At 37.7% G+C, this 13,453-nt stretch overlaps 1 pseudogene; it reads left to right on the top strand.

The window, feature by feature from the left end:
• The first annotated feature begins 6,591 nt into the window (after nucleotides 1-6,591).
• LOC114689027 lies at nucleotides 6,592-7,490 on the top strand (annotated as a pseudogene).
• Nucleotides 7,491-13,453: the final 5,963 nt, after the last annotated feature.

A 13,453-nucleotide genomic window follows, 5' to 3' on the forward strand; every position in this document is an offset into this window, starting at 1 on the left:
GGTTCCCTGTACTACAGAGGGTCCTCTGTGTTCCTCAGTGTATGGCCTATATATAGTAACGCTGACTATGTTTGCTCAGCTGCCAGACCTCTATGACTTATCGCCCCACCCCCTTCTCATTAGGGCATCCCTAGCTTCCAAAGTCAGGTCAGAAAAATAACTAGTGGTTCTGAACATACTCCCAAGCAACCAGAAATTACAAGATGGGCTGTGAAATGTCTCCCTTGTTGCCCTTGATGAGTGAATGTTAGACCTCATCAGATACGCCTCCTTCTTTTCACCAGATCAGGATGCCACAAACCAGAACAGAGACAGAACCAGGCATCACTAAAAGAATTAGAAAGTTCCTAAGACATACCAGAGCAGGCCTCCATGAAAAAGGAAAGAAGATACTTGCTGTTTTCCTTTTTTATCAAACTGCCCTTTGTTCAGACAGTCAATCACACCAAAGTCATGCATTAGGGACTTTGGAATATGTCTAATGTGTAGATCTCTGGGACCATCTCTTCAGTCTTGGTGGGTCAGAGGATTCCTGAGGGGTCCTGAAGGGTCCAGTTTATGAATTTTTCAATTTGTGTTAGGGTTTTTAGCCCCAAATTTTAATCCCAAGGGTGGAAGAAGGACAACTAAGACAAAAAATAAGTGACAAATTAATGAAAGCAAGCAATTAAAGCAAGCATTTTTATTCATGCAAACAAGCTGCCTTCCTCTAAGTCAGGGCTCCACAGGCCAGTCTTAGGGAGGAACACAAGGTTTTTATAGCTCAGGAGTTGAGGTTTTCTAAAATGGCGATTTGGAAGGCAAAACAGGAGCAGAACATAAGCATAATAGAAGCATAAGTCAAAATGGCCTTCAGAAAGCAAGACATGATTGCAAGTAGTCATAAGACAGTCATAACAACAGATAGTCTTAAGAACATTTTGCAACAAATGTAGGCTTTGGAGATAATTTGGAGATAATTTGGAGATAATCAAAACAAATACAAGGTTGCTGAAAAAAGCAGCACATGACTTTGTGTAGTTATGATTGCAGGTGTACTGGGGAGGCTCTCAGAAATCCGCAAGGTTGACCCCACTTTTGTCTCCTGGCAGTGGTCCAGAGGGTGCCTGGAACAATCAACTCTGGCAGCCAACCTCGAAAATAACCTAACTGTCATCATAGAGCCTTTGTCCATTTACTGATGGAGGCAAATACAGAGATTCACAGCCAGGTGCCATTTGACATTCTTCCATAGAGAATTCTCTGTTTAGCTCTGTAGCCCATTTTTTAATTGCATTGTTCAATATTTTGAAGTCTAGCTTTTTGAGTTCTTTATATATTTTGGAGATCAACCCTCTGGCACATGTGGGGTTGAAGAAGATCTTTTCCCATTAAGTAGACTGTCATTTTGTCTTATTGACTGTGTCCTTTGCTCTACAAAAGCTTCTCCATTTCAGGATGTCCCATTTATTAATTGTTGCTCTCAGTGTCTGTGCTACTGGTGTTATATTTAGGAAGTGGTCTCCTGTGCCAAGGGGTTCTATCAAGTTCAGTGCAACTGGATTTATGTTAAGATCCTTGATCCACTTGGGCTTGGGATTTGTGCACGGTAAAAGATATGGATCTATTTGCAATCTTCTCCATGTTAACATCTGGTTATGCAGCACTGTTTGTTGAAGATGCTTTCTTTTTTCCATAGTACTGTTTTGGCTTCTTTGTTGAAAGAATTGTATGTTCATAGGTATGTGGATTAATGTCAGGGTCTTCAATTTGATTCCATTGGTCCACGTGTTGGTTTTTTATGCCAGTAGTACCAAGCTGTTTTTATTCCTGAAGCTCTATAGTAGAGCTTGAGGTCAAGGACATGATGCCTCCAGTGGTTGCTTTATTATACAGGATTCTTTTGGCTACCCTGGGTATTTTGCTTTTCCATATAAAGTTAAGTATTGTTCTTTCCAAGTCTGTGAAGAATTGTGCTGGTATTTTGATGGGGATTGCATTGAATCTGTAGATTATCTTTGGTAAAATTGCCATTTTTACTATGTTAATTCAACCTATCCATGAACATGGGAGATCTTTCCATTTTCTGATATCTTCTTAAATTTCTTTCTTCAGAGATTTAAAGTTCTTATCATACAGGTCTTTCACTTGCTTAATTAGAGTTACTCCAAGATATTTTATATTATTTGTGGCTATTAAAAAGGCTATTGTATATTATCATTTGTATATAGGAGGGCTACTAATTTTTTTTTAGTTATTCTTGTATCCTGCCACCTTACTGAAGAAGTTCATCAGCTGTAGGAGTTCCCTGGTAGAATTTTGGGGGTCACTTATGTATACTATCAAGTCATCTCCAAATAGTAAAAGCTTGATTTCTTCCTTCCCAATTTGTATCCCCTTGATCTTCTTTTGTTGTCTTATTGCTCTAGCTGGATTTCAAGCACTGTGTTGAATAAGTATGGGGAGAGTGGAGAGCCTTGTCTTGTTCCTGATTTTAGTGGAATCACTTTGAATTTCTCTCAATTTAACTTGATGTTGGCTGTTGGCTTGCTGTAAATTGCCATTATGTTTAGGTATGTTCCCAGTATTCCTGATCTCTCTAAAATCCTTATCATGAAGGGGTGGTGGATTTTGACAAGGGCCTTTCCAGCATCCAGTGAGCTGATAATGTTGTTTTTTTTTTCTTTCAGTTTGTTTATATGGTGTATTAAGTTGACAGATTTTCATAAGTTGAACCTCCCTTGCATCTCTGGGATGAAGCCTACTTGATCATGGTAGATAACTTTTTTTATGCATTCCTGGATTTGGTTAGCTAGTATTTTATTGAGTATTTTTGCATCAATGTTCATGAAGGAGATTGGTCTATATTTCTCTTTCTTTGTTGCATCTTTGTGTGGTTTGGGTATCAGGGTAACTGTAGCCTCATAAAAAGAATTTGGTAATGTTCCTTCTGTTTCTATTGTGTGGAACAATTTGAAGAGTATTGGTGTTAGTTCTTTGAAAATCTGGTAGAATTCTGTGATGAAACCATCTGGTCCCTGGCTTTTTTTGGTTGGGAGACTTTTAATGACCATTTCTATTTCCCTAGAGGTTATTGTTCTATTTAAATAGTTTATCTGGTCTTGATTTAAGTTAGATATGTAGTACCTATCCAGAAAATTGTCCATTTTTTTTCAGATTTTCCAATTTTGTGGAGTACAGATTTTTGAAGTATGACCTGATGATTCTCTGGATTTCCTCATTGTCTGTTGTTATATCTCCCTTTTCATTTCTGATTTTGTTAATCTGGATTCTCTCTCTCTCTCTCTCTCTCTCTCTCTCTCTCTCTCTCTCTCTCTCTCTCTCTGCTTTTTGGTTAATATGGATAAGTTTGGGGCATTTACCCACCAACCCCACAGCTCCCCAGAGTTTTCTTGAGTGTGAGCAGCAGGAAATATTAGATAGAAGGATTTATTGCAGAGATTCTTGCAGAGATAAACAGATAAAAAATAAAGGATAGCCTCGAGAGGTCCTGGAACCTTTTCCAACAGGCCCCGACCGTCTCTACCCCAGGGTTTTTTGTAGAGACACCAAGGGGTGGAGCAAAAGACCTCCTTCCCCAGCACAGCCAAGTGCAGACCATCTCAGACACCTGCACTCAGGCCCGTGGTCCTAATCATCCTCTATGCGGACCTGCTGGGTAAAGCCACGAGGAACCCAAGAACGGACTCCCACAGGTCCCCCTGTCTTAATATATAAAAATAACTATTAATGGCTTTCAGCAATCTCCATAGCTGTTACACCTCCCAATATGGGAGAAGAGGATGATAAAGATGGCATTTCTCTTTTGAATTAGGTCCAAGGTGACTTCAGAAGTCTTAGCTGCCTCAAGCCCTTTCTAAACCAAAAACTCTTAAGGCAACTACAAACTTAAAGAATCCCTTAGCTTCATCATTACCATTAACAGGTTAACATAAATATTGCTATACATAATCACAATTCTCTCAATCTTACAACTCAAAGCAAACTCTTAACCATTTGAATTAGCATATATGGTGCTATATATAGTTAACAATTTTCTCCGTCTTACAACTTTAACTCAATCATTTGAATTTTCTTGTTAACAGAACATAGGAAAAACTTCGATGTATTCACATCAAACTTAAACATTTCCTTAACTCCACAAAACCAAGGTGCATTAATATTAATAAGTTTCTGCGAACATAATTCAATCTTATAACTCCTCCTTTTCTTTATAATTTTTTAAACAAAATCTCAAACCTAGTTAGAAAACACAAACTTTTCTGTTTAAACAGTTCCATTTGTAACACAAAACCAGTTCCATAAGTAATTCCATTTTTACATAAACAGTTCCACAAAGCAATTCAGGAATCACCAGTTAATAATGCATATATATGCATACACAAAACTGCATCTTGACTCTAGGTAGAAATAAATTTCTTCATTTAAACAGTTCCATTTTTAACCTAATTCCAGAAAACCATTCCTAGGTCATTACTCAAAATTGTCCCATTGCAATGAAATCTCTATTGTTTATTTCATTTCTTAAGTCTTAAAATTCAAATGATAAATTCTGGTACTAGCTTTCCAAATTTGAGAAATCCATAACCAATTTTTTTTGTAATTTTATCTCATTTTAAGTTCAAAAAGTTCAAACAAATAAATTCTGGTATCAGGCTTTCACTTCCAAATATGAAGAGACATTTTTTCAACCAAAACTTTTTGCAGTTAACAATTTTTGTTCAAACAAGCGTCTCTGAACTTTTATTCTCAAGCCAGAGACCTTTTTAGGTACAGTAGTATTCTAAAGCACACCATTTTTGATGTTAGCTCAGGTTTTTCTGTGTTGCATCAGCTGTGGATGCCTTGTTGTGCTGGTTCTGGTGTCCACCATTCTTAGCTTCTTAGCGGCTTCTGGAATTTTTGAAACCATTCAGACTGCCTACTTTGCAGGCTACTGGGACACTAACCTTCTGTGTCTCGGGTTCTTTCACCATATACATTAAGAATAGACTCACAATTAACATTTACACTTTTTTACAAACTCACATAACATGTGCTTAAGCATAAACTCACTCAACATTTACACATTTTTATAAACTCACATATAACATATTAATAGATACTTATTTATACTTTAAGGAAACTATAGAACTACTTTAGCAAATATATTTCTTATTAATTCTTATATACTTATATTAATTCCATTTTCTTATTTCTTATTTAAACGTAGATTTACAACTAACATCTTTATAGCCATTTCCTTCTTTTGGTTGGAAATGTATTCTTCTATGATGTTGTTGAATATATTTTCTGTGCCTTTGAGTTGGTATTCTTCTCCTTCTTCTATCCATATTATTCTTAGGTTTGGTCTTTTCATGGTGTCTCAAATTTCCTGGACGTTTTGGGTCATGACTTTGTTGGCTTTAGTGTTTTCTTTGACAGATGAATCTATTTCCTCTAAGGTATCTTCAATGCCACAGATCAGCTCTTCCATCTCTTGCATTCTATTGGTTATGCTTGCATCTGTAGTTCCTGTTTGTTTACTCAGTTTTTCCACTTCCAGCATTCCCTCAGTTTGTGTCTTCTTTATTGTACAGATTTCAGTTTTCAAATCTTGGACTGTTTTCCTCCCTTGCCTAATTCCTTTCTCTTGGCCTTCTTTAAGGGATATACTGATTTCTTCCCATTTTTGTTTGACTTTTCCTCAATTTCTTTAAGAGAATTTTTCATTTCCTCTTTTAAAACATCTAACATCTTCTTAAGGTCATTTTAAGGTCTATTTCTTCTGTTTCTTCTGTGTTGCGATGTTCAGGTCTTGCTGATGTAGGTTCTAATGCAGCTATATTGTTTTTGTTGTTGTTGACTGTATTTTTGCACTGGCATCTACCTATCTCTTTCTCCTCTTGGTGCAAGTGGTGTCTGTGTCTGAGAGAGGCTCTCTTGGTCTAATTGATACTCTCATTCCAGTGGAAGCTCTTGGTCTAATTGGTGCTGATGTACTCTTTGTCTCAGGTAGCAGCTCTTAGTCCAATTGGTTCTCGTGGCCTCTGTCTCAGGGAGTAGCTGCAATCCTGGCACCTCTTAGTCCAGGTGGTACCATTGGGCTCTGTCTCAGGGAACAGTCTCAGAGAGTAGATGGGATTTGGGGAGGTAGGGCTTGGGTTATAGGGTCTGATGGAAGATGGTGGTAGTCTGTCCTGTCTGCAGGAGGTCTGCCTCTGCCGACTGGCCTGAAACTGGGACTGCAATGGGTGGTGGTGGTATAGGGGTACAGGGTTATGGCCCTGGGTCCAAAGCCAAGGGACTGGGATGTTCAGGTATGAAGATAAACACGCACCTCAGTCCAATTGGGTCCTGGCAGGCTCTGTCTCAGGAAACAGTTACAGACTTGGAGGTTTGGTGGGATTTGGGAGAGGTGGGTCTTCTATAAATATTATTGACAAAATAATTTCATGAGTCTGAGTCCTGTTTTGTTGACCACAATATCTTTGCAGCCTTGAGAACATGTGATTTTCCCAACCAACATCCAAGTCCCAAAATTTCAAGTCACCATTTTGCTCAGAGAAGTGATTTTTGGAACTGTTTAAGGAAGACGTTCTAAATGACACAATGGACCACAAGGATTTAACAATAGGAATAGTGTTCTTACTTCAGAGCACAGTTGGAATTGTTGGGAATTTCTCTCTTCTTTCCAGCTACCTTATCCATTACTACACTGAACAGACATTAAAGAACACATATTTGATTCTTACACACATGTTCACAGCCAACTCCTTGATCATTTTTTCTAAAGGATTACTCCACACAATGAGAGCTTTTGGGGTGGAAAAGTTCATCAATGATTTGGCTGCGAATTTCTTTTGTATATTCAAAGACTAGGCAGAAATATGTCCATAGGAATGACCTGCTTCTTGAGTGTTTTCCAGGCCATCACTATCAGCCCTGTGAACTCTTTTTGGTTGTGTCTTAAAGTCAAAGCTCCAAAGCACATTGGTGTCTTCACTTCCCTCTGCTGGATTCATTACATGTCAATAAATATGGTTTTCCCTGTGTATAGGTATATCAAGGGGAACAGCAATAATCTGACACATAAGAGTGGCATGAAATATTGCTCCACATTAAGTCATGATGATCACACAAGCTCATTATATACAGCATGTTTTGTTGTCCCTGAAATTTTGTTTTCTGTCATCATTGTTTGGTCTAGCACCTCCATGGTTGTCATTCTGTATAGGCACAAACAACGAGTTCAGCATATCCGCAGCACCAGTGTTTCCTCCAGTACATCTACTGAGTCCAAAGCCACCCACCGCATAATGGCCCTGGTGTCAACATTTATAGGTTTTTATGCCCTCTCTTCCATCTTACAAGGTTGCGTTGCTCTCATATATAAACCTGATTGGTGGCTGATGAACATTACTGCAATCATTTCAATGTGTTTTCCTACTTTGGGGCCCTTTGTTGTGAGCTATGACTCACAGTGCCAATGTTGTGTTTTTCAGGTGTAAGAAATCCCAAAATCTCATAATGTTATTACAGGTATAATGATTGTCTGGTCTCATTCCCACATCATCTAAATTTTAAGTTTCTCTTCTTATATAAAGCATCAACATACAGCTAATGCCACAGCCATTAGTCTTCTTAAGGGAAATTATACCTTGTGTTTGGGTTTTAAGTTGTTGTAACTACTATCTATAGTATCACAGCAGACATGAATGAAACAGACTGTTATTTTGTGAGAAAATGGTACTCTGTCTTTATAAATCATAAATCCATTTCCTTGTGGCAAATTGAATAAGTTAGACCTCAATTCAGTTCTGGAGACTTGTGTGGCCAAGTAATCTACTCAGTGGAGAACTTTTCCAGAAAGGAACACAGTAAATAATAATTGTGCTGGACCTGCCTCAACTGAATCTACTGGGCTTGGCTGACTCCCCAGGGGAGACCGTGCCCTGGAGGAGGAGGAAATGGGAGGTGAATTGGGGGGGAATACTGAGGGGTGGGAGGAGGGAGGACAAGGGGAATTTGTGGCTGATATGTAAAATTAAATTAATTATAAAATAAAAATATTAGAAACATATAATCATGCATGTTTTTGTGTAATAACTTTTCAAAATTTATTTATTTATTTATACTATGAATCTTTTACATCATGTATTTGATCTCATTTGTATCCCTCTTCATTTGCATCTCTCCTCTACCCCTGTACCCCCATCCCACAAAAAATGAAATTTTAGAGGAAAAAGGAAAGAAATTAAAGAGAAAAAAATTAAAAATCTTGTTGAGGAATTCCAGTATGATACAGTGAGTCATAATATAAAACACTTTGTCCATATATCTTTATTTGCAAGTATTCATTTTAACTTGTCATTCTTCTTCAAGCCCTCTGGTTTCTACTACACTATCAATTCTAGCCCACACTAGGACTCTCCCTGGGTTTCTTGTTGTTGCCCTGTGTTGTAGAGATCCTGCATGTTTGGGTTCACAGTTCGGGTTCCTATATGTGATATGGCAGATAATAAATGGGGTGGATGTTTGGTTGGACCATGTCATAACCCTCGGTGTGAACCTAGGCAATTAGAAGAATAGTCTGCCAGAGCTTAATGGGGAGAACTCACGCTTGTTCACTACTTCAGGGCTGGCTCATCCACATCTCCACCAACAAGCTTTGTTTATGTGTTGCCCCTTTAAGGTGCAGGGCCTGCTATCTGGCTCTTGTGACCTCACTGCCACTTCCAACACTTGCCTCAGGTGTTGAAGGGTTGTTGTCTTTCCTCCACTCATGCTGCCATGGGACAAGTGAGAAATGTGGGCTGCACTCCCAAACTACTTCAGGGCTTGCTCACCCACACCTTCACTAACAGGGTTGACTCCAACTATAGATACTTTACATGACAAATTTCACAGAATTTTATGTGAATAACCAAATCATTCATCCTGTCAGAATCCCTCTTCTCCAAAATACTGAAATATTCTGCACTGTGATGTAGGTGTAATTATGAGTGTTTTATTAAATAAGAAACACAAAACCAAATGCAGAGTTAAAAGCCCAAAAGGTCAGAGCACTAGTGAATAGCCCTTAACTTACTGCCATCCTTCCCCTAAGAAAAAAACCTACTTCCTTTATTTCTGTCTTTTTATTGACTTTCTCTTCTGCCTTCTCATTGGTTGTAAACCCAAATGCATGACCTCCTTGTCACTGCCTGTCTATATAGACCTCCAGGTCTCTATGGTTGGTATTGAGATAAAAGGCATGTGTGTTCATGCTGGCTGTATACTTGCGCACCCAGAGATTCTGCCTGTCATGTGATCAGGACTAAGGGCATCTACTACCAATGCCAGACTTCTGCTAAATGGCTTGCTATTATCTCTGACCCCCAGGCAAATTTATTTATTGACATATAAATAAAATCACATTTCAGCACAAATAAAATATCACCATGTGATACAGATTAACTGGCTCTGTTAGGATGACAGCACAGCCTACAAACTATGCTGATTGGGACATAGAGAGTATTAACTCCAACTTTATAGATATCTAGAGATTTCTTACTGGGCCTTCTTGAAATAACAGCTCTTACTATTGATATAGAGGGAAATGTGAGCTTTATTTTATTTGACTCCAGAAGAATTTTTATCCCTACTTGAGAAATTCACATTGAACCAATGTTCTAATGAATTTGTTTATAAATCTCACAAAGATAGTTGCCAGCAGGATTCTGAGCCACAAGACAAAGATATGAAGTTTGGGAAAAATGAAGAGTCTGACTACCTTTGTCTTTCAAACAGGTGAAGTCAAATAACTCAAGTTATTTTTATGTATACAAGTTCTAATGCATTTAATCACGAGCAGGTGCAATACATTTCTCTTTAATCATTTTCTAAGAGTCACTATCATTTATTCCATTTAGTTTCTTTTCCTGTTCCCCACTCCCTTGACATCATTAATTTTTATATTGCAAGCCAAACGATTATATCTACTCAGGCACATCTTATTCTTACTGTATCCTAGCTGGCAGCAAACATGCAGTTACCAAAAAGGATATTCATGTCCTATCCACTATACCCTATGTCCTTGACAATGTGATAGTTTTGTATTTTTGTGATCAGCTGAGTGTATAATGCCATATGTAGGATATTGTTTTCAAGTATAAGTCAATTTCTAAATAATCCATATATCACTTTTATGTGAACAACAGTTATAATCCTAGTCTTTATACTTTCTCAAAATGGTTATGATTTAACTCTTAAACTGATGGGACTAAGTTCATATTGTCCTGCTATTTTAACATGTACTTTTACTTCCAAAGGGAACTGGCAATTTTAGCTGAAAAAAAAAATCTTACTATTCATGTGCTAAAACCAGCGAGATGTCTGGCCTTTCATATCCTTTATCTTTTCCTTATGTGTCTCTATAAGATTTTAATGTCATCTTTTAAGAAATTATCTCCCAAGTTCTTAAGTTCTTTGGAATATAGTTATCTCTTTTTAGAATAGTTAAGTAAGAAAGAATCATTAACCTCCTGCTTGCTCAGGAGGACTGTGAAAGATTTCCTTGAAAGACATCAGAGATGCTTAATTTCTTTTTAGAAACCTTTAGAAAAATTACCAGCTTTTGTTCCCAGTAAACTCAGCTACAATCACAACTGACAAAACAAGACTAAGAATTACCATGAGAATAAGCATAGAGAAAGTTAAAGAGGCCTGAAGCCCATGGGCTCTCTAGGATCAGTGCAGGGGTCTGCAGCAGTTCACTGCCAAGTAGATGGGATTCTACAAAGGACCTTGATTAAGGAGCTCCATTTGTAAAACATTTATGCGCTATTCCAAGGGGTGACAACATAGCTTCTGACAGACAGTAGTTAGAAAAATTATGGAAAGTAATAAGTATACATGATCCATACATTTAAAAAGTTATCACACAATTTTAAACCTGGCCCTCATCAGCTAGACTCCAGTAAAGCTACCACGGCATGTGACTGGGGCGGGCAAAACTCAGCTAAGGACCAGGGGTTCTAACCCTGGCCCACCACGGGTTTCAGCAAAGCCCTCAACCCATACCATGTAGCTAAGGTAGGCAGAACGCGGCAAAACACACCAACCAGAAGTCTGCGTATGGCACAGGGCAACTGGGCACTATAATGATCTCCTTTTGTTATGAGGAAGCATGGGCCAGCCCAGCTTCATGATGACCTGAGTATGACAAAGAGACGCACATCCAGTCCTGGGACTGTCCACACCAGCCTCAGAGGAGAAAACAGGACCCACATGGTACTTTGCAGCAACAGCCTGATGGGCACTATTAGAGTGAGTAGAGGTATGACATGGCTTATTATGGGAGAAAGAGAGAGACGGAGGGGGGTGTTCAGGTCCTGTGGACAGAGGAATATCTGAACATATGAGAGAAGGAGGGATTGGAATGAGATGGTGAGGCAACTGACCTCTTGACCAGTAGCAACATATAGGAAAGCAAGCTCTGCACTTTGTCTGGCAGCTCTGCAAAGATGACATGTTTATGAGAGTACAGGTGAGCTAACTCTGAGGACAGGAGCATGGGAGACCTAGCCCCATCCCTCATGGGCCAGAGAAAAGAATCCAGAATTGCAAAGAGGTATCAAAGGAGTAAACTCTCTGAGAATTTGATGAATGTTTGAACACAGATTATTGAGAGTTGCTGGTAGCAAAAGGCCATGGGAGTATACAGCAGGTGACAACTAGTGTTTAAAAGATCAACACACCAGAGTCAATGATTCTGATGGGGGACTAATCCAAAATACAGAATGTTTTGGAATTATTGCCCATTGAATGAATTGTCTGTTTCTTGTTGTAGATGTTTTTGTGCAGTTACATATATGTTATCTGCCCTTTACCATGCATCTTCTTGTAATTTGTATCTGTAATCTCATGGTTACATCTTATGGACATATATATATGTGAGTGGTCAGGAGGATGAATTTTCATTTAGCTGTATAATTTTGATATGCATAAAATATACTAGGATATCATCATTCATAGCAATATCCATTGTCCTACAAGCCAGTAGACATTTAAAACCTGCTTTGTTCCTTTGACTCAGACTATCACAGAAAATAAAAATCTCTCCTCAGTCTAACACAAACTACATTCATTTAGCTCATTTTACCTCAGAGCAAGTTCAAATCACACAAAAGGACTTTGCAAATAAATCATAAGTTTAAAACTTTACAGTTGTGCACAAAGTCAGAATCACAGGTGTTAATTCTGACTCTTTAGGGACTAATACCACTGTTTCAATATGTAAGACGATTCTTTCAGCATACTTTGTTTCAGTAACTATGTTAAGATGTTTTGGAAAATTGATTAATACTACCAGAGTAGCATATAATTCCAATTTTTGAACCAAATCATAAGGCCTTTGTACCACTTTACTTAAATTTTCTGATTTGTATCCTACCTTTTCTTGTTTGCTTGTGTGTTTATAAAATGTAGGGGCTTCAGCTATTGGTGTTTCCTTTACAATGTGAGACAAAATCTAGTTAGCTGTCTTTATAAGCTTAATTCTATTACTTTTGGGATATTTGTGATTAATCTCTCCCCCAAAACTACTGCAGGGTCTTTGCCAAAGTTCACTTTCTGCCCTTAATTTGTCAATTTCATCATTAGTTAAAAATATTGCAGTTTCCGCTGGGTCTATTCCTGATAATTGATGAAATCTCAATTTTCTTTTAAAATCAACTCAGAGATCTTTTCCACATAAATTTTTTAAGTTTTTACTCTGTTTATTTGGTAGAAATATCCATTCCAATATAATATTTTCCCTCTGCATTGAAATTCTTGTAGGGGGATACTTAGGGTAAAATAACCAAAATGCAATCAAGCTTTGGATCCACACAATCCACATGTGCATCCTGTATTTTCTTTTCCTCCAAAGACAATTCTTTCTCAGCTTCATATTATAATTCTCTTGGAATATTTAAGTCCTTGTCACCCTCTAAGGTTTTGAAAAAATTACTTAGGTCATCATTTTTTACCTCAACAACAGTACGTAGATAGGAAATGTCTCCAAATAATCTTTGAAAGTCATTAATAGTCCGTAATTAATTTCTCCTAATTTATACCTTTTGGGCTAAAATTTTTGTACACCTATTTTATATCCTAAATAATTAATAGAATCTCCTCTTTGTATCTTTTCAGGAGCAATTTGTATTCCACAAAAAGGCAAAATTTTCTTTATTCTTGAAACATTCTTTCTAAACTATGTACATTTGAATCAGCTAGTAAAATGTCTTCGATGTAATGATAAATTATAGATTTAGGAAATGGTTTACATATTACTTCCATAGGCTGTAATACAAAATATTGGCACAGGATTGGGCTATTTAACATTCCCTGTGGAAGGATTATCCATTGATATCTCTTGATTGGCTGGGAATTATTGTAAGTAGGAACTGTGAAGACAAATTTTTCTCTGTCTTTTTCTTTTCTTTCTTTC

Source organism: Peromyscus leucopus, chromosome 1 (assembly GCF_004664715.2).
Source record: "Peromyscus leucopus breed LL Stock chromosome 1, UCI_PerLeu_2.1, whole genome shotgun sequence".
Lineage (NCBI taxonomy): Eukaryota > Metazoa > Chordata > Mammalia > Rodentia > Cricetidae > Peromyscus > Peromyscus leucopus.